The sequence below is a fragment of the Girardinichthys multiradiatus genome, chromosome 11, assembly GCF_021462225.1.
Source record: "Girardinichthys multiradiatus isolate DD_20200921_A chromosome 11, DD_fGirMul_XY1, whole genome shotgun sequence".
Taxonomy (NCBI): Eukaryota; Metazoa; Chordata; class Actinopteri; order Cyprinodontiformes; family Goodeidae; genus Girardinichthys; species Girardinichthys multiradiatus.
Genome location: NC_061804.1, coordinates 12,923,506 through 12,950,480, shown reverse-complemented (window position 1 = coordinate 12,950,480; position 26,975 = coordinate 12,923,506). Strand labels below are relative to the sequence as shown.

Sequence of the window (26,975 nt, the reverse complement as noted above, 5' to 3'; positions counted from 1 at the left end):
TCCACTCATCCACCCAGAAGTTTGCTTTCACTCCTGATTAGAATGGCGACTGTGGCTCAGTAGGAAGAGTAGTCGTCTTGCAATCAGAAGGTTGTGGGTTCGATTCTAACTTCCTCCTGCCATATGTCAATGTGCCCCAGTGCAAGGCACTTAACCTCAAGTTGCCTACGTATCTGTGTATGAATGTGTGAGCGTTAGTGAGTGCGATTGGGTGAATGTGGCGCTAGTGTAAAGCGATTTGAGCGGTCTGTATGACTGGAAAAGCGCTATATAAGTTCAGTCAATTTACCATTTACCATAAGAAATAAAATTAAATATGACTTGATGTCTAGGCAAGTCTCGAATCTTTAGTGCACAAGTCAAATTGAGGCTAAAGTTTTAAGTGCCACTGAAGTCAGAGCCTCATGTCACGTCTCATTTTTCACAAGACAGAATTGTCATGCAAAAAGGCTTGAGAGGACTGCAGCAAAACTAAAAGATTTTTATCTTAGTCTGTTTCTATCACATCCTTTAAAGATTTTAAGCCAGTAATTGTTGAGGGTGTTGTATATCAAATAAGACTTTCTAATCCAAACATCACTAAAACTGCCTTTAACTTGCAGATCAGAGGAATCTAACAGATATCTCCGTTTGATAAAGTATGGTTATTTTGTCAAGCATGTTTATACAGCTTTAGTTAACAGCAGCACACAAATAAGAAAACCTTGGCAACCCTGAACAGCTAAAAACAATCAGATGCAGTCCATAATTTGGAGTTTCATTCAGTCTTAAAAAAACTGAAGGATTTTAGCTGGGCAGATCTACAGATCTACAAGCACAAAGCAAATATTCCATATGTTGGCACATTGCATGTAATTATAATTACATACGTGTGCTAGTGATATTTTCTTCATATTTTGATGTCATAAACAGTTGGATAATATGTATTATATAGTGTTTTTATGAGAGCGTAGTTTAAAAGAACTATGGCACCATTTTTGGAGGCTTTTCTTTTTATCTTCAGAAATTCCTTGGTTGCTTTTCTAGTACATTCCCTGTGAATTTATTGGAATCGGATCAGACAGGATTTCCCTAAACACTTCAGAATTCATCCGACTGCTTCTGTCTTTTGTCATGTTGTCAATAAACACTAGTGACCCAAATCCATTGGCAGCCATGCATGTCCGTGCCATCACACTGCCTCCACCTGTTTTACAGATGATGTTTCATGCCTCTAAGATTTTTATCCCAATTCCTTTTTCCTTCCGGTCCTTCTGGTGCCGGTTGAGCTTTATTTCACAACACCAAAAATAAAAATGTGTTTCACAACTACCGTGACTTTGAACATGTTTAAAATCAAATCTAATCCAGCATTTCTATTTGTTATGCTTCTTCTGACTTTGCATATTGTGGTTAACTTCCCATTTCCTTTCTATTTTTTCTATATTTATACAATGACATCCTGGGTTGGATGGGTATTATGATGTTCATTTTGTGTCCCATGACATTAAGGACTACTCTCATCAGCAACACACAAACAGCAACTCTTCATATCATCCATTATATTACTGAATAAGTTATTTTTTTCTGTTTTTAACTACTGCTGTCATATACTGGACACGCGATGGATGGATCCACTGTCTTTAGGTTTTCTTAGTAAAAACCCTGCAGGGTAGTCTTGGAATTAACATGTTTTTCAATTCATTACCTCGTGTATTGTCACTCGTACAGTTTTATATAAGAATAAAATGGCTTTGTTGGCGTATTTGAGTACTAAAGTAGCTTTCTAAAGGTCTTATAAATATAATGAAATGTTCATAAACTTTAGGAAGAAAACCATTATCCCCTTCAGCTTGTACTCTCTGTACAACACCCTCTGGTCATCCAAAAGGTCAGACATGATTTACTGCGCATCATCAGTGTAAATTGATTTACACTGATGATTTAGAGTTGTATGTCAAGTGTTAAATGTCTCTTTCAGTTTAGAGCAGATAGAAATAACTGAGTTTACCTCAAAATAACTACAGAAATAGCAGGAATATGTATTTGAATTTCTAGAGATAATTTTTGCATTATCGGTTGATTAAATAAATAAACAAATAAGACAGACAAATGCTCTGTTGCAAAAAAGAAAAAAAAACAAAAAACAGTTCAGGGCTATTCTTTAGTTTGTTTTATCACTAGAAAACATGGTGATCTAAAACAAAAACATTAACACCTAATCTTAACCAAATATTTGCCCTCATCTCCACTAAGATGAAAATAAAAATATAGCATATCAATTTATCACCTTATTTAATGTCTTAAACTTAAAAAAAGCTTAACCAAACAGCATAACATGTTGCTCTCTGTAAGGTTGCAATAAGGTTGCTGCAATATTTATAAAATTTCAGCCTTCATAACCAGGATAAGTCTACACACAAATTAGGTAAGGCATTTCCTGAGCTATGAACACACACTGAAGGATTTCTTTGGTCTACTGTGGGGAGATAAATAAAATCTATTTATTTCATACTTTTAATGTAATATAGGCTTTAACACAAGCCATGATTTCAACAACTTTCCCTGCACTATGTAGGATGGAATGGAACATGTGAATGCATTTTTTATGGACAAACATTTAGATAAATTAGCAATCTAGACAACCTTAGCTTCAGATTATACTCTATAACATTTTTCAAATAAGTTAATACTTCCTAGATCAGCATTGCACATAGAAATGTAGGTCAGCATAAGGCAGTCTGATAATGAAGGTTAGGTTAATGACTAACAGCAAGTGGAGGTGCTTACATATCTTCAACAGCACAGGGGAAACCAATATGGAAAGCGTAACAAACAGGAATAAACCCAGGAGAAAACAGAAGAATTCAGAAAAACTGCTGGCAAAGTTGATTACTAGAGTGAAAACAGGTCACTCTGATTACAAAATGGAGAACAGCTGAGGCAGAGCAGGGGGCTGAAGGGAAAACTGAGTGAGAAATAATAAAGAAAATCCCTAACCAGTAAAACACAGGGGGACAATACCTACACAGAGCATGGCCAGGAAAGAGGCTGACTAGGAACGCAAGACAATTCAGACAAAAATAATTGAAACAAATGGGTTACAAAGCAAAAAATAAGCCAGGTTACCAAGAAACATGAGATAACTTATGCAAAACAATGAACCCAACCATCACTGCAAATGAACATAAGCAAGTAAAGTACAGCACCCAAGGAACATGTCAAAGGTTGGGTTTGTTTCGGACCAAAGCGCAGAGATGGGAGAGAAGACTTCGTGACGAGGCAAACAAAGATTTATTAATATCCAGACTTGGACATAAACTCACAGCAGGAAGGCAGGGTAGCAGCAGCACATCAAAAACTCCAGGTCAAAAACTAAACACTTGAACGAAACTAGGTTCCCTAAGCGGGGACAAGACGAAGCATGAAGACAATTTTACAATCCAGCATCAAACACAGAAACCAGACTAACTAATATACCGAGGGATAACAAAGCGCAGGTAATCAAAGAAACAAGGAACAGGTGTGACATGGAAGCAGGGAGGCAGAGGGAGCAGGTGAACCTAATAAAACTAAAGCATGAGAAAAGGGACTAAATGACAAGACAGTGAGCAGACCTAAATGAAACTATAGACCAAGATAAATTAAAGCATAAGAATCAAGAATAAACATGAACTGAAGGAAACTGAGAAACTGGAGGGAACACAACAACCTATGAACTTAGCAAAATAGAAACCATAAAGAAACCCTGACTACAAAAGTAAACAAACCTAAACCAACACTGATAGAACAAAACTGAGAATGAAGCAGAGGAAACGAGGACTAGAATAAAAGTAAACAATAACTAAAGCTAACCTATAAAGGAGGGACTGGAGAACAAAGATGAACTAGAGGAACAAAGCTAAGAGGAACTGGAGAATAAAGGGAACTTAAACCGAGTAATAAATAACTAAAAGAGAAAAACAAATGATGAGAGGAGTAACGGAAAAGAAACTAATAAATAAGACAGTGCAAGGGAATCCAGAAAACTATAATAAATAATAATAATAATAATAATAATAAGGAAACCATTCTAAGAAAATAAACAAGAAAGCAATGCCAAGGGGACTAGGAGCGAGAGGAGAACACACTGGGAGCAGAAGAAAACCTAAACTGTCAGAAAACCACAAATAACATGAATACAAAACACAAACAAGAAACATCCAGCTAAAAGTAAACAGAACACAAAAACAAAGTCCAAAATGTCCTAAACCCTGACAGAAAGGAGATACAAAAGTAAACTAAGATTTTAAGAGTAATAAAATATCAAGACTATGACTCTAAATAATACATAAAAGATTTAAGATATAAATCCACAAAAAATGACACAGTATAAGATTTTCAAACACGCTCAGTAAGATTGGGAGCAGTGTGTGTGTTAAAACAGCAATTATCAAGTTTTGAAACAGATTTTCAATAAAATTGAGATCTGGACTTTAACTTTCAACTCTGACCAACATTGTTGTTCCTGCTGAAGAAAAGCATCCCCCACAGCATGAGTTACGTTTCCTTCACACAAAGTGTTTTGTTTGTACACCAAATCGTGTAGTTTAGGTCTCATCTGAAGAGCACCTTTATGTTTGCTTCTCTTCAATAAAGACTACATTTGATGCATGCATGACTGATAGTGGTTCTACTGACAGACTCTCTTCCACTTAAGTTGTGGCTCTATGTAGCCACTCCAGAGTTACTGGTCTTATTGCTCTGTCTGTCAGTTTGGTGTCTTTGCAGTTGTGCCATGCCTTTTAATTGTTCAGATGATTGATTGAACAGTGTTCTGTAAGATGTTCACAGCTTTTGATATTTTTACAATAGTATTCTGATTCTACAGGACCCGTCACCAGTGGGACAGGAGATACATTTCCTCAACAAAAGGTAGCATCAGTTTGCACACACATACTCCAGTCAAGTAAGCAGCAATAACACAGCATCAAACCGATGCAAGACAAAGAAGAAGAAGAAGAACAACAACAACGTGAGGAAGAAGAAGACATCTTCTCTGACACAGCGTTGGCCAAACTACGCAACTTTGTGAGGATGCATATCCACCACCTGTTGCAAAGCATTTCAGCTCTTAGCTCAACCAATGATATTTGGACAAGCATTGTTAGCCTGATTCCCTCATCGGTTTAACCGCATAGTGAACAGACAAAGGTTTTACAGGGTGGAGAGTTGTTCTCCCTCGGTATTTGGGGTTCCAAGACGAGCCAAGCCATGGAGAATGAGATGAGTTTAAGTGACAGGTGTGCCAAGGCTGTTTATTCAAAATAAAAGATGAAGTATAGGAAGTGTAATTCCGTATACCGGTGCATATAAAATGCACTAAAAGTGTAGTCCAAATAAATCTGACTGAAAATAAAACATTTTCGAAATAATTGCAAGATGTGTAATGGCATTATTTAGTTGGTACTTTGTATCAGCAAGTACTTAAATGCAGGTACTTGTACTCAGTTTGAAAGTAAATGTGTCATTGGTGCACCCCTAATTTACACTAGTTGAATTACACACAGTTCAACACTATTTACTAATTAACTGACTTCTGAAGGCATTGGCTGAACTGGAATTTAACAAGAGGTACTAGAGTAAAGGGGCAGAGACCAATGTAACCGTTTTTCCGCTTCATAAGTACACATTATTTTGTGTTGGTTTACTACATAAAATATTTCAATAAGATATAATGAAGTTTTGCGGTTTGAAGTATGGATGCTGTATACCCATAAACTAAGGTATAATTAGAGAACACTGTGACAGACAGAACTGATTTTCAATCATTAAAAGTAGAATCATGATCTGTGAAACTTAACATAACTTTGGTTCCCTTGTAACCTCTTGTGCTTCAGTGTTTTCCTGTTTTGTGTTTTTGGTCACTAGAGTTACTAATTTACCTCAGTGCTTCAGTTTAGTGGTCTCTAACAGCTGTTTCTCATCTGTACATTAACTCATCTGTGTAGCATTCAGTAATCAAACTCCCCCGGTATAAATACTGCTTGGTCCAGTTACTCTACGTCAGATCCTCTGTTTGTCCACACCCTACTATTTCCAGTCCGTCTCTGTCAGTTTAGTGCTTGTTATTAGAACATCTCTATTTAGTATACTCCTGCCATTCACGTCTTTGCATTCAGGTCTCCAACGATGTCAAAACATGACAAAAATGTATGAATGCAAGCAATATCTATGACATTATCTAACAGAATGAAAGGCTAAAAAACTCATGACCATTGCTGAAAAATATGTTCCTTTACCTGACTATTTCCTTTGTGTCAGATATAAAGAAGCTCTTTGCAGCGCTGATGATTATACTTTAATAACTCACTAAATAGGCGATAAAGCCATGAGCGTTTGATTTTCAACTCTTGAAAGTGACTCTGGGTGATGCAAAAACTCCTTATCACACATAAATAATGATACTCTGCCATTAAACCACATGTATGATTTAGATAAATGTGCCCAATAAAAACTGGCTTAATCAAATGTCTTTTCCTATTCTCCAAAGGTTTGGCAATAAAATAAAATGTAGGTCTACCTCTTTTCATTTATTACAATAAATTATTCATTTAATTTCTCCCTCTCTGAACTATGAGAGTCAAATAGCTTTCAGAGGATCATTAAGGCAATGGGAATTTTTGCATTGAGTCACCAGCTAGACTGCAGATCATTCACTGCATGTTATTTAGACATGTGCTATTTGCATCAGACTAATTCATTACAGCAAGTGTCAAAAGGTCTTTTGAAAACATTTTATATTTTAATTATTCTGACATCTGAGCTGTGTTTCTCTTTGACATCTATATAAATAATTACTTTGCTGTGACCTGAATTATCCTGGCAATATTATAAAAGGAAATTGCTGATTACTAATCAACCTTTGTTTTGTTGACAACTGGATGAAAGAGACACAAACATTAAAAACGTCTCTCGCTTTATTGTATTCAAAATTGTTTGTTGTGCAATCAGGGCAGGACATGCTAAACAGGTAAGAACTTTGAGTAGTACTAATACACCAAATACTTGTTTCCATTCCATCATTTAAAATGTTGACTTTTTTTTTTTGACTTGTTGAAATCTGTCATTACCTGTCAGTCAGGAACCACTCCTAACACAGGGTTGGGTCCTGAAAGAAAACTATCTCTCTTCCAGTTGCACAGCAGCTTGACAGAACTATGAAGAAAAACATCGATTTTCTCATGTTTTGTCAAAAGAAGACAAAACCATGAATGAAGATTTATAATGCCAGTGTACAGGCAGGGAGCAGGTGGATGTGAAACTCCACTACTTAACAAGAGTAAAATATCCAGCAATTACTATAATTCTATCCTAGGCAGGGGGCAGCAACCTGTGGCTCCAATGACACGTGTAGCTTATTAGCCCCTCCACTGTGGCTCTTACAAAACCAAATAAGAAATATTTGTGATTATAAAGGGAATAGAGGGATTTTAGCAGTTCTTCTGTATCATTTTATGCAATATCAACACTGAATATCTACAACAGAAGGGAACCAATAGTAGAAGGATTTTAAAGGTAATATTTGTTTAGCTTCAAACCGTGTGCTTTATATTTTTAAGTGGGCTACCTTATTTGTCATCTTTATGGAAAGGGCTCACTCAGCAGACCTCCTTCTACAAAGGATCCGATGATTAATTTTCTTCTAATACCTGAACATAGATATACCTTTTAGATTTGTTAATTAGCTTTCAAAATAAAACATTTCATTTAGTACATATTTATAATATCGTTCTTTTTCTGCGGCTCAAGACAAATGTTATTTGGTAGCAGCGGGGGCAAAAGTGTCTCTTTGAACTGAAAATGTTGCTGACCCCTGATCTGAGGCAACAAAGATAAGACCAATTTATGGCAAAACTCTGGACAAGGCAAAGCAATAATGAAAAAGAGACAAGGATCTGACAAAAGAAGAACAAAACACCTTGAACTAAATACAATGTCAATGAACATTTTAGTAAAACCCTTTCTTGAATTTGACTACATTTATGCAGTGTCAAAAAAAATCCCATTTTAAGAAATCACTGTTATTAACCAAATCACAGGTGGCACAATAATTGACACCCTGGTTCATGTACAACGGTTAAAGGGTTAGTTTGATTTTTTTTTAACGAGGTCCTGTGAAGTGAAACCAGTAATATTTCCTCTCCCTTCAGTAGTAAGATGTCTTATCATGATAAAAAAAAAAAATCAAAATGAATACTTGATCTCTGATGTCTTTCTACTTCAGGCTTATTTCGTGAGCTAGATCGCAGACAATGAGTAGTCTATCCATCTACTTGTCATGTTTGAGGGTTGTTGAGAACCAAAGCGGGCAACAGGACATCGGCAGACTCATGGTGGAAACTGAATGCTTTAATAAACAAACTGAAGACTTTTCAACACGGGGATCAGGCAACAGGTCAACAGAAGAAACCAGCAGTGAGGCAAACTGAAACCAAGAACTTCAATACTGCTGAATTGAGAAGGAAATCAGGTGAGTGCAATCAACAGAACGGGAGCAATTGAAAACAGCTGTGAATCATGATACTGGTGGAATTAAATTTATTATTTCTATCTCACATTGTGGTTTTATTGAAAAGGTTGCTTCCAACACACTTCTGCTATTTTAGCTATGAAACTGCTCACCAAACTTTACCTCTAAAACATTTTTAGCCTGCATTAAAAAATAAGTTTAACCAAAAATAGTTCTGGCATAGAGTCTCAATACATGATCTCTAAAATATTATCTAATATTTATTGGAGTCCAAGCAGGTCTTGTGATATAACTTCCCATGAAGCAATCTGATGATTTTGCACATGATCGTTCTTGCTTTCACATTACAGATACCTGGAACTTTCATTGACAAAAAGCTCAACCTCAGTCTTATCTGGTTCCGGTTAAAGTCCAGTAGAGTTTACATTTGAGCTGGTAAGTCATATTTATACCCTAGAGAAACAGAAATGCATGGACTACTTATTAAAATCTACCAGAAACTGTGATAAAAATGCTAAAATGCAAAAATGCTTCAGAGCAGGTTATGTGTTCAGATGTCTGGATTAGACCATTTTTAGTAAGGTCCACTCTAACGAAAATCAACATGTATGTAAGGAAGCTTCAGTCCTTCAGAGTTTGCAGCAAGATGCAGCATATCTTCTCTAAGTCTGTTGTGGAGATTGCCATCCCTTCTGCCATCATCTGTTGAGGTAGCAGCATCAGACCAGAACAGTAACAACATAAAACATACACAGTTGAGGTCTGCAGAACCAAAAGGTATTTCTCCTATTTGAGCCTTATTGGATGGAAGTATCTTCCCATAATTGCACTTTTTCACATGTCTGGGTTTCCCTGAAATAAATGCCCCAGAATAAAAATAACTGCCACTTTGCTCTTTTAAGAAAACTGCAGTTAACTTCCTCTGTCAGAAACACAGAACTGAGGGTAAGTTGAGAGTTTAATGTTGGGCTAACACAGCAGCAGAGAAACATATTTCAGCTGATGAAAGGGAATGCTTTAATAACTGATGGTGTTAACTCTCTGTAATTGACCCCTCATGGCAGCCATCTAAAGGAGAAGAAGGCTCAGTGAATTGTAACCACTAACTTTTCTGGAGTGATGTGTCAGGCAGCATAATCCGACTTCAGGGAAAATTGTGCATGAAAAAGAAAGTTAAACAACTTGTGGCTCCCTGTAAAGCTGCATTAACTTATTTGTTACAAAATACATTTTGTGTGCCTAAATACATTTGCAGGAAGATGTCAATTCGTGGATTTATATTCTAGTATCAGAAATTCCTTTAGTGTGAGATAATTTTCTCTAAAATAAAAAAAGTTCACAATCATAATTGGGAGTGTAAAGTGAAATAATACTCACTGATTGGTGGATTAAATTGAATAATCCTGTATTTATCCCTCAGTGTGGACATTTAAAACTGCACCAAACTTGTGGATTTTTTATTTTAATTACATTTTAAATCATTTATGAACCAAGCAAAAAGACAAGACATACATACACTATTCGTCCAAAACAAAAACAAAAAACACAATAATATTTTGATTTACTGCCTTTAGCTTTGATTACGGCATGCATTTGCTGTGGCGTTGTTGATAAGCTTCCGCTATGTTACAACATTTGTTTCAATCCAGAGTGACATAAATATTTAATCAAGATCCTGATTCAAGGGCTGCACGGTGGCAGAAAGAGGGACCTGGGATCGACTCCCGGCCTGTGGTCTTTCTGCATGGAGTTTGCATGTTCTCCCCGGGCTTGCATGGGTTCTCTCAGGATACTCCAGCTTCCTCCCACAGTCCAAAAACATGACTGTTAGGTTAATTGGTCTTTCTAAATTGCCCTTACCCTCAGGTGTGACTGAGTGTGTGCATTGGGTGTTTGTCCTGTGTGTGTGTGTCTGTGTTGCCTTGCGATGAAATAGCGACTTGTCCAAAGTGTCCCCCGCCTCTCGCCCACAGAAGACTGGAGATAGGCACCAGCTCCCCTGTGACCCTGTGCGGAAGAAGCGAGTATAAAAAATGGGTGGATAGATGGATCATAATTGATTCAGTATATTCCGGTATTCAGCTGATCTAATGCCTCTCTTCTTACCCTGATGCCCCTATAACTCTGGATCAGTGTAAATCTGACAGGAAGTCAGTGATCCACCTGCAGGTGGAGTCGGGCACACTCAGCTGGGAGAGCTTCTCCTGGAGCAGAGCTGGGACGATGGTGTTGAAGGCAGAGCTGAAATCCACAAACAGGATCCTGGCGTAGGTTCCTGTGGAGTCCAGGTGCCGGAGGATGAAGTGAAGGGCTAAGTTGACTGCATCATCTACAGACCTGTTGGCTCTGTAGGCAAACTGCAGGGGGTCCAGGAGGGGGTCGGTAATGTCTTTTAGGTGTGAGAGCACAAGGCGCTCAAAGGACTTCATCATGTTTTCTTTACTTCATGCATGCCAATAATTTTACCCTCCTGAAGCCAATTAATATCTTTTCCACAACCACACGATGTGTCTTCCAACATGATTGTTTAAGAAATGTGAAGCTACTTACTGCATCAGGGTTAATAACGTGTTGTCAGTTGAAACATAATCATCCATGCAGGAATTATGCAATGGTAGGCTGTCCTGTGCTAGTATTGCGATGCCAGAGAATAATTGGCAAACACAATATAAATGTCATACTTGTAAAAGACATCAATAATGTACAAGACACAAGAAAACAATAAAAAGCAGAGCGACGCGTGCAAAATGGTTGTGCAGAGATGAAAGCCTGTGATGTTGCGATGTTGTGATGGGTACCGTGAGGCCAAGCGTGCTGCGGCCCGGGCGGTGGCAGAGGCAAAAACTCGGGCCTGGGAGAAGTTCGGTGAGGCCATGGAGAAGGACTACCGGTTGGTCTTGAAGCGATTCTGGCAAACCATCCGGCACCTCAGGAGGGGGAAGCAGTGCTTCGCCAACACTGTTAACAGTGGGGATGTGAGGCTGCTGACCTTGACTGAGGACATTATCGGGCGGTGGAAGGAGTACTTCGAGGATCTCCTCAATCCTGCCATCACGCATTCCCTGGTGGAAACAGAGGCTGGGGACTCGGGGTTGGACTCTTTCATCACCGGGAGGGGCTTGGAGTAGAGCCGCTGCTCCTCCACATCGAGAGGAGCCAGTTGAGGTGGCTCGGGCATCTATACCGGATGCCTCCTGGACGCCTTCCTCGGGAGGTGTTCCACGCATGTCCCACTGGGAGGAGGCCCAGGGGATGGCCCAGGACACGCTGGAGGGACTATGAGTCTCGACTGGCCTGGGAACGCCTTGGGCTCCCCCCGGAGGAGCTGGAGGAGGTGTCTGGGGAGAGGGACGTCTGGGTGTCTCTACTGAGTCTGCTGCCCCCGCGACCCGGTCCCGGATAAGCGTTTATAAGAGTTTATTCAGATTAAAGCAACTCAATTCAATTCCGTTTATTTACATAGCGGGAAACAACACATCGTCTCAAGGCACAGAGTCAATTTAGTCAAATCATAAAGATTCCAAGTCAAGTACATACATTCCAAGTTAATCTTAGTTATCAAACAATGCAGTCAAGTTCAGTTTATTATTCAAGTTTCTTAAAAAATGTTCTATCTAAGCAAACCCAGCAGATTGTATTAAGTCACTGACTTGTAGCATTTAATCCTCCTGGATGAACATTTAGCAACAGTGGACAGTTGCTTGCATTATATCGTTGACTTTGCAGCAGTCCCTCAAACAGAGCATGCATGTAGCAACAGCAGAAAGGTAAACTTCCCCTTAACAGGAAGAAACCTCCAGCAGAACCAGAACCTGATTCAATGTAAGCGGCCATCTACCTTGACTGATTGGGGTTTTTTAGAAGACAGAGCGAGAACACCCCTCGCCTCCTTGAACCGCCACCTTAACGTGGTGGAGGGGTTTGAGTGCTCAAATGATCCTAGAGGCTATGTTGTCTGGGGCCTAAATGCCCCTGGTAGGGTCTCCCATGGCCAACAGGCTCTAGGTGATGGGTCAGACAAAGAGTGGTTCAAGAATCCCTCATGAAGAACAAAATATCGAGGCATGTGATGTCGCCCGGTACGGCGGAGCCAGGGTCCCACCCTGGAGCCAGGCCTGGGGTCGGGACTCGTTGGAGAGCGCCTGGTGGCCGGGTTGCTCCTCGCGGAACCCGGCCGGGCCAAGCCCGAACGAGAGACGCGAGGCCATCCCCCAGTGGGCCCACCACCTGCAGGGGGAACCGTGAGGGACCGGTGCAAAGAGGATTGGGTGGCGGACGAAGGTGGAGACCTCAGCGGCCCGATCCCCGGATGCTTAGGCTGGCTCTAGGGACGTGGAATGTCACCTCGCTGGGGGGGAAGGAGCCTGAGCTTGTGTGGGAGGTCGAGAGATATTGACTAGAAATAGTCGGGCTCGCCTCCACGCACAGCGTGGGCTCTGGAACCCATCTCCTTGAGAGGGGTTGGACTCTCTTCTACTCTGGAGTGGCCCACGGGGAGAGGCGGCGGGCTGGTGTGGGTTTGCTTGTTGCCCCCCAGCTCAGCCGTCTCGTGTTGGGGTTTACCCCAGTGGATGAGAGGGTCGCATCCCTGCGCCTTCGGGAGTACTTCGAGGATCTCCTCAATCCTGCCATCACGCATTCCCTGGTGGAAACAGAGGCTGGGGACTCGGGGTTGGACTCTTTCATCACCGGGAGGAGCTCGGAGTAGAGCCGCTGCTCCTCCACATCGAGAGGAGCCAGTTGAGGTGGCTCGGGCATCTATACCGGATGCCTCCTGGACGCCTTCCTCGGGAGGTGTTCCAGGCACATCCCACCGGGAGGAGGCCCAGGGGTCGGCCCAGGACACGCTGGAGGGACTATGTCTCTCGGCTGGCCTGGGAACGCCTTGGGCTCCCCCTGGAGGAACTGGAGGAGGTGTCTGGAGAGAGGGACATCTGGGCGTCTCTGCTGAGTCTGCTGCCCCCGCGACCTGGTCCCGGATAAGCGGAAGACGACGAGTACGGGTACGAGAGCGAGAACACAAAAACAACATAGAGGTACTGATCCAGGAGAACTTTTTACATTAAAGAAAACTAGAAAGCAAATGGCAGTATTAGATCCTTTAGTGGCTTCATTTAAGAAAGAAGCACAGCTAAGCAGATACGCTCTGAGCCAGTTTTCAAGTCTATAGGATGAAAGACAGCACATACGGTTAGTCGCAGTAATACCTCAGCCAACAGCTACTGTATGTCTAGGAGAGAGACAGAGTAAAAACTGTAAGATAGGTTCAAGTGTATCATCTATAGAAGGAAAATATTAACTCCAGGTTACATTTCTGAATACAGCAGTCAAATGCTTTGAATGACAGTGAGTTTCAAAGTATTGTGGTGGGATGGTTGTTCATGCAGAATATTCTGGAAACTCAATCCTGACTCATCTCCAAGCTGCAGATCTTGGCATTTACACACTGAGATTTTTAATGACTCCCTAAATCTCGAAAACTGCCATCACACTGTATATCTTCTTGCCCTGTGCGTTTGTGTATCTAAAAGTGTGTTTTACCTAGGACTAAATGCCACATTTAAAGGCAGGGGGGGGGTACAGGGTGGTGGCACTTTATATTAAAGCTTAAACCAAAACCAGAAACCCCATGACAACAACTAATCTTACTCTTGCAACAACAGTATGAGTGCAATGATGCTGTACTCATACTGCATAAATGTGTGGGGAAGAAAGCGCCACTTACACACAAATAACAGGCACTCCCTGCCAGATGTTCAAATTATCAGCGTGTCACCCATGCCATTAGCTCTTGTATCAGTGTAGCAACATGTTGATACGTCTCCCAGCAGCAGCTTTTTTGGGATTCCATTAATGATGTAGAGAAAAGAAAGATTTTGTTTTGTAGTACACTTCAGAGATAAAATGCTCCACCTCTGCTGTCTTGTCTTTCATTGTTTCAGCAAATAATAGCCCACCTGCATTTGTGCAGAAAAGGTAAGCCAAAATGACTGATTTCTTTCCAAAGAAATGTTTATATCCTAATTGACACTGATATTGATACACTGTTGAATGACTGCTGGATCAGCCCTTCTGGACTATTCAAGCTGTGTGTGCAAATATTAACTCACTCCCACCTTGCTGTTAATCAAACCTGTGTTGGATTTGAGACGAGAGCTTTCTCAACAGGTTGACAAAAGCTTATAAAGATGAAAGTACTATAAACAAGTCACCTCATTAAAGGACAGGAAATAACTTCTCATCGCTTCAACCTCGCCAAGCAACGTGTTTGTTCTTAATCAACAAGGCTCTCTGTCGGTTTGTGATTGCCGAGGGAGTTCTATGTTGGTTATGTGCAATTACTTATTTGCCATTCAATAAAGCAGCGAGGCAGTGAACCAGCTTTGTGGTAATCTAAAATTAATTCTCATGAATAGTAGATCAAGAAGAGAGATTTCATGCCACGGAGATAAAATAATGATGCGCTTGCTCGAGATTCATTAACAGCAAAACTCATGAGAGCAGAATGGGTGGCTCACTTTGTGGTGTGACATGGGTGCAAAGCATGTCAAATTTATTTTTCCACCTGGCAGTCATGCAGATTAAATAGCTTTTTAAAATACACTACTCACAAATGTTAGTAATATTCAGCTTTCGGGTGAAACTTCTGGATGAACCTAAAATGCACTATAACCTGTACAGGTGAACTTAAACCTTTGAATGCACACGTCCAACTGTTCAATGTTACAGTGCGTTTTGCACAACTGGCTGTTCTTTAACAAAGAGCATAAGGGCAAAATTCACAAGAGTTTGATTCATGAATCGACCAATACGTTTCCAGGTTCAATCTGAATTGGTATTTAAGCAGTCCGCTTCATCATGCTGTTCACACTTTCACATCATGAGACCAAGAAGACACCTAACAATTCATCAACAGTATCTCGCCAATGCGAGGCTTCAAACAGGATGTTCTCAGACAGAAGTGGCCACTGAGCTTAGAGAGTCACAGAGAGTCACAGAGTGTCATTAGCAGGGATACAGAGAGACTGGAAGAGTCACAAAAAGGCATAAAGGTAGAGGTCCTTTGGCTACAACCCATCTGTGTGCTAGACAACCTGCAGGGGTACCTGACCACACCACCAGGCACAGGCATCATCGTCTCGCATGTTCCAGGGAGCATTTACACTAGACAAGGGACCAGTGGGCCTCAATGCTGTTCTCTGATGAAAGTCGCAGAAATGATGGCCACCAATGATGTTGGAGATGTCATGGAGAGTGCTATGCATTGGCCACTGTTGGGCCGGTGTGTCCAGTCAGAACTGAACTGCCCTACACTTTGTAAATGATACGGTGACAAACCCATACAACCTGGATAACATCATTAACCCAGCCGTTGTGCCCCTGCATGACCAACACAGGCCTAACTGCATTCACATGGACAACAATGTTCCAGCTCAGCGAGGTTGCATTATTAGGGTACAGTTGCTGGAGATTGGGGTAACTCACATGGAGTGACCTACACTTTTTCCAGACCTAAATCGAATTAAAAAACGTATGGGATCAGCTGAATCGCTGTCTAGAAACTTGGAACTCTGTACCCCAGAACCTTAATGACCTGGGAGCCTCCCTTCAAGAAGAGTGGGATGCCAAGCCCCAGCTGACAATAAGTCGACTTCTACACAGCATGAGATGTCGCTGTTAAGCTGTGATGATGCTCAAGCGGACATGACACAACCTTGCGACGCTGACATTTTTGGTTGTTGTATACCCACCACTGTTGTTGGTTTTGTTTCCATGAATTGTTTGAGATGATGAAATCACCACTGCATGCTTCTACTTAAATGCCCTTTTTCATTATATACAGGTCCTTCTCAAAATATTAGCATATTGTGATAAAGTTCATTATTTTCCATAATGTCATGATGAAAATTTAACATTCATATATTTTAGATTCATTGCACACTAACTGAAATATTTCAGGTCTTTTATTGTCTTAATACGGATGATTTTGGCATACAGCTCATGAAAACCCAAAATTCCTATCTCACAAAATTAGCATATCATTAAAAGGGTCTCTAAACGAGCTATGAACCTAATCATCTGAATCAACAAGTTAACTCTAAACACCTGCAAAAGATTCCTGAGGCCTTTAAAACTCCCAGCCTGGTTCATCACTCAAAACCCCAATCATGGGTAAGACTGCCGACCTGACTGCTGTCCAGAAGGCCACTATTGACACCCTCAAGCAAGAGGGTAAGACACAGAAAGAAATTTCTGAACGAATAGGCTGTTCCCAGAGTGCTGTATCAAGGCACCTCAGTGGGAAGTCTGTGGGAAGGAAAAGGTGTGGCAGAAAACGCTGCACATCGAGAAGAGGTGACCGGACCCTGAGGAAGATTGTGGAGAAGGGCCGATTCCAGACCTTGGGGGACCTGCAGAAGCAGTGGACTGAGTGTGGAGTAGAAACATCCAGAGCCACCGTGCACAGGCGTGTGCAGGAAATGGGCTACAAGTGCCGCATTCCCCAGACCTGGGCTACAGAGAAGCAGCACTGGACTGTTGCTCAGTGGTCCAAAGTACTTTTTTCGGATGAAAGCAAATTCTCCATGTCATTCGGAAATCAAGGTGCCAGAGTCTGGAGGAAGACTGGGGAGAAGGAAATGCCAAAATGCCAGAAGTCCAGTGTCAAGTACCTACAGTCAGTGATGGTCTGGGGTGCCGTGTCAGCTGCTGGTGTTGGTCCACTGTGTTTTATCAAGGGCAGGGTCAATGCAGCTAGTTATCAGGAGATTTTGGAGCACTTCATGCTTCCATCTGCTGAAAAGCTTTATGGAGATGAAGATTTCATTTGTCAGCATGACCTGGCACCTGCTCACAGTGCCAAAACCACTGGTAAATGGTTTACTGACCATGGTATCACTGTGCTCAATTGGCCTGCCAACTCTCCTGACCTGAACCCCATAGAGAATCTGTGGGATATTGTGAAGAGAACGTTGAGAGACTCAAGACCCAACACTCTGGATGAGCTAAAGGCCACTATCGAAGCATCCTGGGCCTCCATAAGACCTCAGCAGTGCCACAGGCTGATTGCCTCCATGCCACGCCGCATTGAAGCAGTCATTTCTGCAAAAGGATTCCCGACCAAGTATTGAGTGCATAACTGTACATGATTATTTGAAGGTTGACGTTTTTTGTATTAAAAACACTTTTCTTTTATTGGTCGGATGAAATATGCTAATTTTGTGAGATAGGAATTTTGGGTTTTCATGAGCTGTATGCCAAAATCATCCATATTAAGACAATAAAAGACCTGAAATATTTCAGTTATTGTGCAATGAATCTAAAATATATGAATGTTAAATTTTCATCATGACATTATGGAAAATAATGAACTTTATCACAATATGCTAATATTTTGAGAAGGACCTGTATTATCATTGTAGCGTGAACGATTTCCATAAATTTGACCTGAAAGCCAAATATCCCTAACTTTTTGTGAGTTAGTGTATTTTAAAGCATATAAAAGCTTACAATCAGTCTTGACAAACTGCAACAGGTAGAGACAAAATAAAATGGTTTAAAATGTTAGTGGTGGAAAAAAGGAAAAGTAAGATAAGGAATACAAAGGGAGATAAAAAGACTGCAGTGTGTTCTCAGAGTCTGTTTGGTGATTTATTCTGCTCCCACTACTCTCCTAACCAACCACAGCCCATTCACAGCCTTCTGCACAGAATCATCATCACATAATTGGTTATAAATCAAGAGTAAGAGCCTGTTGCCCAGCGGGGACCACGATCAGTCAAGGGAATCGATGACAAAACACTGAGATAATGCTTCCCAAATCGCATTTCTCAGCCAGGAGGGGGGCCTGAGGAGCCAACCTCGACGAGCCTGGGACAGCGGAGGGTGCATTGGCTGTCAAATGCCTTAATTGCTTGATGTGTGATTTACTAAAGTGGATATTTATTGCCCCCTTAGCTGCAATGTATTTCTCTATATAAACAAAGGTAAAGCATGTTGAAGCAGATGAACATTTATTTTGCGATGTATGAGAGAAATGTTAAAGGATTTCTAAAAAGCAGGACTACAGGTCAAAGAGCACGAAGAAAAGGTCAAGGCACAGATGTTCCTGTGCTCCTGTAATAACATTACTCCTGGAGCTGCACAATATAACAAATTGCCGTCGTAATCATAATATCAATGTGTGCAAAATCACAAATATTGCAGTACTATTTGAATGGAGTGTTTGGGATGCTTTTGTCTTTTGACTCCTGTACATGCAAATTCTGTATGAGAATAAATAGTTTGCCCTGTTGAACAGACCAACTCCCCTCAATTTGATATTTATACTTTTATGTACCAAGATTCTTAAGCTCAGCAGCACCCGTGGGGCCATTGTAATGAAGGAAAAGAAAGAAAGGAAACAGGAAAATGTGGCTTAATTGTCTAAACATTCAGCAAAAGTATTGTGATGACATGTTTTCCTGATATCGTGCAGCATACATTTATAATTTGAAAACAAGTTTAATTCTTTTGCCAGATGTTTTTTTTTTTTTTGTATTAGATGTTGTACTGCTTACTCTGCTTTCACTCTCAAAAAAAGTCTTGCTGGCTTACAAATACGCTCTGCTCCTCATGTAGAAACTGTTTCTGAGGTCAGATTTAATGGCTTTTGCACAAAAATCTACTGCTCCTGGTTTAATCCTAATGCCCATGATAAAACCTACTTATCGCGCATGTAAAACCTGCATTCTTAGCTGTTCTCACAGCCCATGGATATCTCTAGAAGCAACAAGCATAGCCCAGAGAAGTCACTAGTGCCAAGTCGAACTGTCATTCTGTTTGCTCGAACTGTAACCAAACCACCACATCATTCCAAGATAAACCAAAGAAAGTCTGCGAGAAAACACAACTGAGAGCGCAGGTTTCATCCCTAAAGACAAAGCTAAGGCGTGAAGTGTAGGATTAAAAAGGATTTGCACAAATGGAATACAATCTGAGCGCAGAAACATACTTTTTAGGTATGGTCTTGCATATCTGTAAGCCAGATTGTTTTGAGTGTGAGAGCACAACACTGCACAATAAGTCTTTCAACTTCTGTTGGTCAATCACATAAAATAAATTGAAGTTTGCAGCTGCAGCATGACACAATAAATCAGTTAAAGAAAAATTTGCAAAACAGGCCTTTGTTTAGTCTTCTTAATTTCACACACAAGTTAAGAATCGAGTGTGTTATTCCACTTCAAGAAGCCATCTGACTTAATAAGGAAATAATAGAAGTTGTTGTCTATAAACAGCTTTCTTATAATCTGTGTAAAGTTTGCAACAGAAAGCATTACATACCAGCAGTTTTTCTATTATGAATAATTTTGATGCTGAGTTTTTTATGGTGCTCACTAAAAGGAGTGCTTTATCTGAACACAAAAATGCTGAGATTGTGCTTGGAACTCTCCACAATGGTCAGCTGTGACAGAAGGTGACATTAACTTATTCCTTTAAATGGGTCAAACAACGGGTTAAGGTCTTAGGTCATCAACCAACAGAGAAAACTATGAAGCATCCAGGTGTATAATTTCTTCTGTCCTTGTTCTGTCAATGGTCCCAGCTGAAGGTGATACTGGTCAACATGTCCTGTCCTAATTACTAGTCTAGCAGGAAAGACCTCGGGCTCAGATGCAGTCGGACTCTCCGTGAGCATAAAAGAAAAAGTCCCAAGCCTCTACCCATCCAGGAACGCACTTCTCCAACACACTTGAGGTGTGTATGTACTGAGACATGCACAGTGGTCCAGCAGCTTGAGCTGAGGATGGGGACACAATCAGGCAAGAAGTGTGTTTGCAGGTTCACAGACACATATCTGCATTATGCAATCACACAGCTATTCTCAGATTCAAAAATACAGACAGGCCCATATGTAGTGGGACTGTAAACTCTTCCAGGTCATTAGCCCCTGCCTGTCAGTGTGAGTTGACATAGCAGGGGTGGCATGTGTCTCCAGATGTGCCAGATGTCCTGCTGATTGTTGAAAGACATAACCATCTTTTATTTTTTTTGCGTTGTCACCAAACTCAACATATTTCTAGGTTGTAAAGTGGATTTGGTTGGAGCAGGCGTTTGTACAAGACTTTGACTTTTTATGATGGACAGGTATATCTGGAAAATGAGAAGCAGAAGTAATGGGTCCAAAACATTCTAATCTGATGCTATCCTAAATGGCTTTAATGTCATTAGCTGATATGTTATTAGGTTAGGTCATTTGAAAGTTGCATTACTGGCTCTGTTTTGTTCCACAGCAGCTCTATGAATTTGGCAAAGTCAACACTGTTTCACTGTCTATGAGCATTAAAACCCTTTTGATTGCTCTTGGCAATGAACAAGGCTTCTGTTTCAGTTTCTTGAGAGAATAAATAACACCTCAAGACACACTTTTCATCTCCAAATTAGTGTGACTGGAAAATATGGTAAATGAAATCTTTACTCCAGATATTAAAGTTTTTTTCACTTTTCTCCAGCTCAAAAGCAAACCCATAATTTCTGACTAAACCATCTTAGTGCTAAAACCATCTTAGTGCTAAAACCATCTTAGTGCTGCCCTCTTAGGACTGAATGGTGGTTACTGCAGTTGACTGTTCCTACTGGTTCAAATGGTACAGCTAGGGACATGCTGAAGTCACACTCACAGCCCCCGGTTCGGGTATAAAACCGTCTCACTCACGCCCCTCTAGTGTTCTTCCACTGCCGCGGCAGCACCGGCTTCGGGCACGGCTGAGTCAGCACTTTCACCAGTGGCTGGAACTGTTAAGGTTCAGCCCCGCTGGCCTCCATTAAGGCTCTCTTAACCTCCGGTGACAAGGGGGGTGAAAACTCCTCCACCACAAAACATCTATCTGTGGCAAAACTACCAGCATCGCTCTGCTTACTCTCCATGTTTCAAAGTACCAAAATAAGCTTGCTGCCACTTTCCCTTGTTCTCCTAACCACACTCCCGCATAACCCCCTCCGCCCATCCCCACACTTGGCACTTTACAAGATAAACTGTTCAAATTTATATATACTTATATAGAATACAAGTAAATCCACATTCCATTCATTCTTAGATTTAGACACAATTACATGCAGTCCAGTTCAGACCAAAGTTATAATGCAATACAGTCAGATTTAGTCATTTAAGGCAAAATGGTAAGACGTTACCTAAAGTCAAGCAGAGTCCATACAGTCATTGGCTTTGCATCAATCAGTGCATCCTAAGAAAGCATGTGGTGACAGTGAAGAGAAACTACTCTGTTAATAGACAGAAACCTCCAGCAGGACCAGGGTGAGTATGAATGCCCATCTACCGCAACCAGCTGGAGGTTAAAGGGACAGGAAGGACACACAGAAAAAATGAACAAAACAAAAAAAACACAGAAGCACTAGTTCTGGGGGTTCTTTCTATGGGCCGGTTAAACAGAGTACACAAGCTTAATGAAGCAATAGTTCCAGAAAAGAAGCATCGCTTAACTTAGAGACTATGAGTCAGAAAACAGTTAATGGCCCCTTTATCTTCATCAATGACCCCTTCTGAGAAAGAGACACAACTAAACACAGAGGCACTTACTCGAGGGTTACTTTTTATGGGAAAGAAAAACAAAGAGTATGCAGAGTTAAAGATGATGGAAGGAATTACTTGTTCACTTTCTTCAACCAGGAAAGAAACACATCTCAGCACATAGTCACTGACCCATGGGTACTTTTTATGGGAAAAGAAAAAGTGAAGTCAATGAAGTCATAGCTTCATCATCATTAGTCGCTTCCTAAAAGAAACATAGCTAAACACAAAAGCACTGAGCCAGAATTTATGTGATTTTTAGAACTCCTGATCTTCAAGCAATGACCTTGTGTTGAAGGTTTTTACTAATCTGTCACATGTTTATTTGATAAATAGTAAATGGACCAAATATATATAGAGCTTTTCTGGTCCTACCAACCACTCGAAATGCTTACGTTTATCCTGCTGCCAGCAAAAACAGACACATTCATACATCGACATTCAGACCAATAGGCATACTTGGGGTTAACCAAGCAGGAGGAAGCTGGAATCAAACTCACAACTTTCAGATTGCAAGACCAATACTCCAGAGTTGCCCCCTACAGATGCCCCTATACTTTCATGTCAGTGGAAATTTCTGAAAACACAGCTGAAACAAATAGGTTTATTCAATGCAACAACATAAAGGATATTTTTCAGTTTGGGAATCAGTGACAAATTATGATGACAACCTCGATGTCACCCTCAGAGGGTAAACCTCCACATCTCACATATGCATTTCGTGTTTGCAGGTCATGATTTACAGTCTATTAGCTACAAAATAAGCAAAGAATGCATGCTCAGAATAAGGGATTGCTGCAAAGTCAATGCAAGCAACTGTTCACTGTCTCTACATGCCCATCCAGGAGGAGTGACTGCTGCAAGTTACTGACTCAATGCAATCTGCTGGGTTTCCTTAGATAGAAAACTTTTTAACCAATTTAAAAAATAAAATGAATCCGACTGCACTGTTTGATAGTTAGGAATAAATTGTAGTGTATGTCCCTAACTGGAAATCTGTATAATTAGATTAAATTGACTATGTAAAGTGCCTTGAGATGACTTGTGTTGTGAATTGGCACTGTATAAATAAAAATGAATTGAATTGAATTAAAAAACATAAAGGTTTAAGCAAATTCAATATTTGAATGCTTTCAAGTATAAACATAAATAAAAGTGTGCCTGAAAGGTTGGCATGGTCCTAATACAAGACAGTGTAGGAAGTGTACAAAGAGACCACATTAGGGAGACAGAGCTGCTGGTGGAGGAAACTTGGCAAAGTGGCAGTCTGGGCTTCATGCTGCCTCCTTTGCTCTGGAGCGAATTTGGCTAGTGTGAAAGAAAGGACAGCCAAATCCCCTAACCCTCAACAAATATGTCTAGCTACAGTAACTGCACCATTATACAGAAAGGAGTCAATTTAGTTTAAATTCGTTTTTTTTTTTTGTGGCGTATAAATTAAATGACATTGCCATTTCTAGTACACATCTTAATCTATCAACAAATAACTGCATTTGAAAGCAGACCTGTTGCAACAGACATTTTTGGATTGCTTCCAAAACTGCTTCGAGGGTACGGTACACATGTGGACATTAAACAAATTTAGAAGAAACTGATGGATCGTGGCGGAATATTTTCATTCAGTTTAATTCTCCAGTGTTCCCAAATTGACTCATGGTTTCCACACCCTTTTGCTGGACTTAAACCAGCTAAACCTCTGTGCCCACAGCAGTTAAAAGGTTGCATCCCCTTTGAAACATGCAAATGACTAAACCCTCTATTTCCTGACACATTAAAAGTTCAAATTTCTTGTTCCCATCTAAGCTGTAAAATGTTCCAATAAGTGCTGATGTTCATTAAATCCCAGGATAAAAAGCTGACTATTCTTTAAAAAAAGACATACTCACACAAGCTGCAACTGTGGTGTAAAACACAAACTCCTTGAAAATAAGTGAGAAAACTAGTAAGCCAAATAAATTAAATATTTATAATGACAAAATGTTAAATAGTATATTTCAATTAAGATCAATTTAAAAATACAATTTAATCCCAAAGGGAAAATAAATAACAAATGAACTTGATCTTTTTCTGCATTTTATCTCATTACAATGACGGTGGCTCAGGTGGTAGGGGTTTGTCCTACCGCTGTAAGTGTGTGAATGTGTGTATGAATGGGTGGATGACTGCAGTCCTCTGGCTTGATAAAGCGCTACCATTTAACTGCAAACAGCATTTTACTGGAATGTAATCTAAAACACCAACATAGAGCATATTTGTGAAGTGAAAGGAAACAGATACATATTTCAGATACATAAACAGATACATACATACGTCTTTTGCAGTAGGCCTACCAGTTTGTACATCTGGAGACTGGGATTTTTGCTTCTTCTTATTTGGAAAATAGCTGAAGCTCAGACTCATTTCATTTAACATTTTAACATTTAAAACCATCTCAAAGCAACTGTTTCGTTTGATGATTTATTCAGTTGTACTATTGAACATGTTGATGGACTTGTTAAAGTTTGGCTTTTAGTTTTGCGACCTTTGACGTTTTATATTGTGAGAGGTTTTCATGTTTCATATTTGTGCGCCGGTTTTTAGCGTTATCTTGAGCTGCTGCCATCTTTGCCGGGACGCCCTTGTAAATTAGAATTCTAATTTCAATAGGTCTTTTCCTGGTTAAGTAAAGTACAAATAACATTTATGGTATGATGAAGCAAATTTGGGAACAACAATTTTCAAGTGACAGCTTCTCAATGTGATTTAGGTCTGGATTTTGCCTGGGCATTTCGAACACATGAAAATGCTTGGATCAACACCTCTCCACTGTAACTCTGGCTCTATGTTTAGAGTAATTGTCCTGCTTAAAAGTATATAAAAGCATCCACACAGCATGATGCTGCCACTATTATGTTTAGTTGAGGCGATGGTTTTTTAGTTCCAAAAGCATCCAAACACAGCATGTCCCTCAACATATTTGCTGTGTACCCTACATGGCTTGTTGCAAACTACACAGGGGACATTTCCATAAATCCCACATTTGCAGAGTGCACAACTAATAGTTGTCCTGCCGAAAGATACTCTCTCAGGCACCAATTGCTTAAGGGGCAAATAAATAATAGCAAAAACGTACACCCTTTTCTCATGCTCAACATGGAAAAAAAACTATATAAACAACCTGAGCCCCCTGACGCTGTTGTTACTCAGTCTGATAAACCTCTCACCACAGTCAATCAATTGCTCCAAAAGGGAAAGTGAACCCTGCACACCGATGCGCCACAATCGGCTGATCCAACATATGTAAAGACATTTTTTAATTAATTAATTCATGATACAATGAATTTGTAGCGTGTCTGAGAGTGATTGGTAACCTTTCTAACATGTTCCTTAAGGTACAGATGAGCTAAATAGCATTAGCAGGTGGGTTCTGTTGTTGTAACAAGCTTAGGTTAGCTTCTGGTACACATGTTCCATATTTGTGTTTTTCACCTGAAACAGCTGTGAACTGATGTTAGAACAGCTTCATTTGAGTTCACTTGCTGAATGGTTCTTGGACAGTATTTCCTCTGAATAAGCCAAGGAGAGGCCATACTAAGTCCTAAATAAACTGTTTTAAAAAAATTACAATAATTGTTTTTTATGTATTTTTACTCCATATCGGCCTATTGTTATTTAGTTTTCATAGTCTTGATGCTCAAACAGCCAAAGGTTGGAGTATTTTAACTTTAAATTCATGTGGACTAGTTAAGTGTGAACAGAACATGTTAGTCTTAGTTTTTCCATCAATTTCTTTTATTTGCTCCTTTAACACAGAAATAAGTCTGCAATCGGAAAAAATGGGAATAGTGTATTCGCATTTTAAATGGTTGGAAGGGCTAAGACACTTAATAATAAGCTTTTCACCTTCTCTCCTGTCATCTTATATATATTTCACAAAATATTATGACTCTTTTCCATGTTCTTATTGTTAACAGAATATGATAAAGCTTTAAATGAAATACTAGACGTAATAATACATTTTTTTTGCCCCATTTTAATATTCTTTCGAAAAAAAGTTGCAGATTAAATTATTGGGCCATGCCTATGTTGCTGGTGAAGATCAGAACTGCTCTAACTGCTAACTTCTTTGTCAGTTTATTTGTGATTATTGGACATAGTACATTGTGCAGTTCTGCTTTTACGTTTAGTGTCTGATTTTCTTAGGCTAGCTTAATTCAAATTAAGCAAAGTTGCTTTATAATGCTACAGTAGATGCTGTAGCTGGCCCAGTTTGTTGATGGACCCACCGTTGCCAGCAACAGCAACAATAACTATTCTGTAAACATCTTCCTCAAGGTTCATAGTTAGATGAGAAAACCAGAATAGCAGCCTCCTCTCTAATTCATCCCAAAGGTGTTCATGAAGGTTGAGGTGAGGACTCTGTGCAGGCCAGTCAAGTTTCTCCACACCAAACGTTATACACCTGCAGCCCTGGTAGTGATTGGAACACCAGAACACATTGATTTGGTGGTGTGATCCAATAATTTTGGCAATATAGTGTACACGACCTTCCTCTAAAGGACTCAATTTTTAGAAAACAAACAGTATCTATTACAAAAAAATCTTACAACCTTTTATTATGCTTAAAGTTGTGAAATAAAATTTATGTGATGGTAAATATAGTTTACACTGGGAACACAGGCTGCAACCAACAACATTTATTCAAGCTTTCTCCATAACATATTAAAAATAATAATTATGATTATTTTAATAACTGATTAATCTGCCTCAGTAATTGACTGATTATTCGAATAACAGAACAAGCCTTTTTTTTCTTTGAAGATCTTGTGATCAAAACACAACAGAACAGTATTAGTCCAACAAAACTGCCAATAATAGGTATATTTCTATAACAATAAACTTTATGGCATTCAACCCTTTAAAGTTGCTGCACTATAT

The 26,975-nt window shown here is 40.0% G+C and overlaps 1 long non-coding RNA gene across 5 annotated transcripts in view; it reads right to left on the bottom strand.

Moving 5' to 3' along the window:
* LOC124875993 overlaps positions 1–26,975 on the bottom strand; it is a 113,007-nt gene that overhangs the window by 26,473 nt on the left and 59,559 nt on the right. For 2 of the 5 annotated variants that reach the window (XR_007040184.1, XR_007040180.1), the window contains exon 1: positions 3,306–3,437. The exons of the other annotated variants lie outside the window; for them this stretch is intronic. This is a non-coding gene — a long non-coding RNA (uncharacterized LOC124875993). Of the gene's footprint in view, positions 1–3,305; positions 3,438–26,975 lie in introns of those variants that run through there. 5 annotated transcript variants of the gene reach the window in all.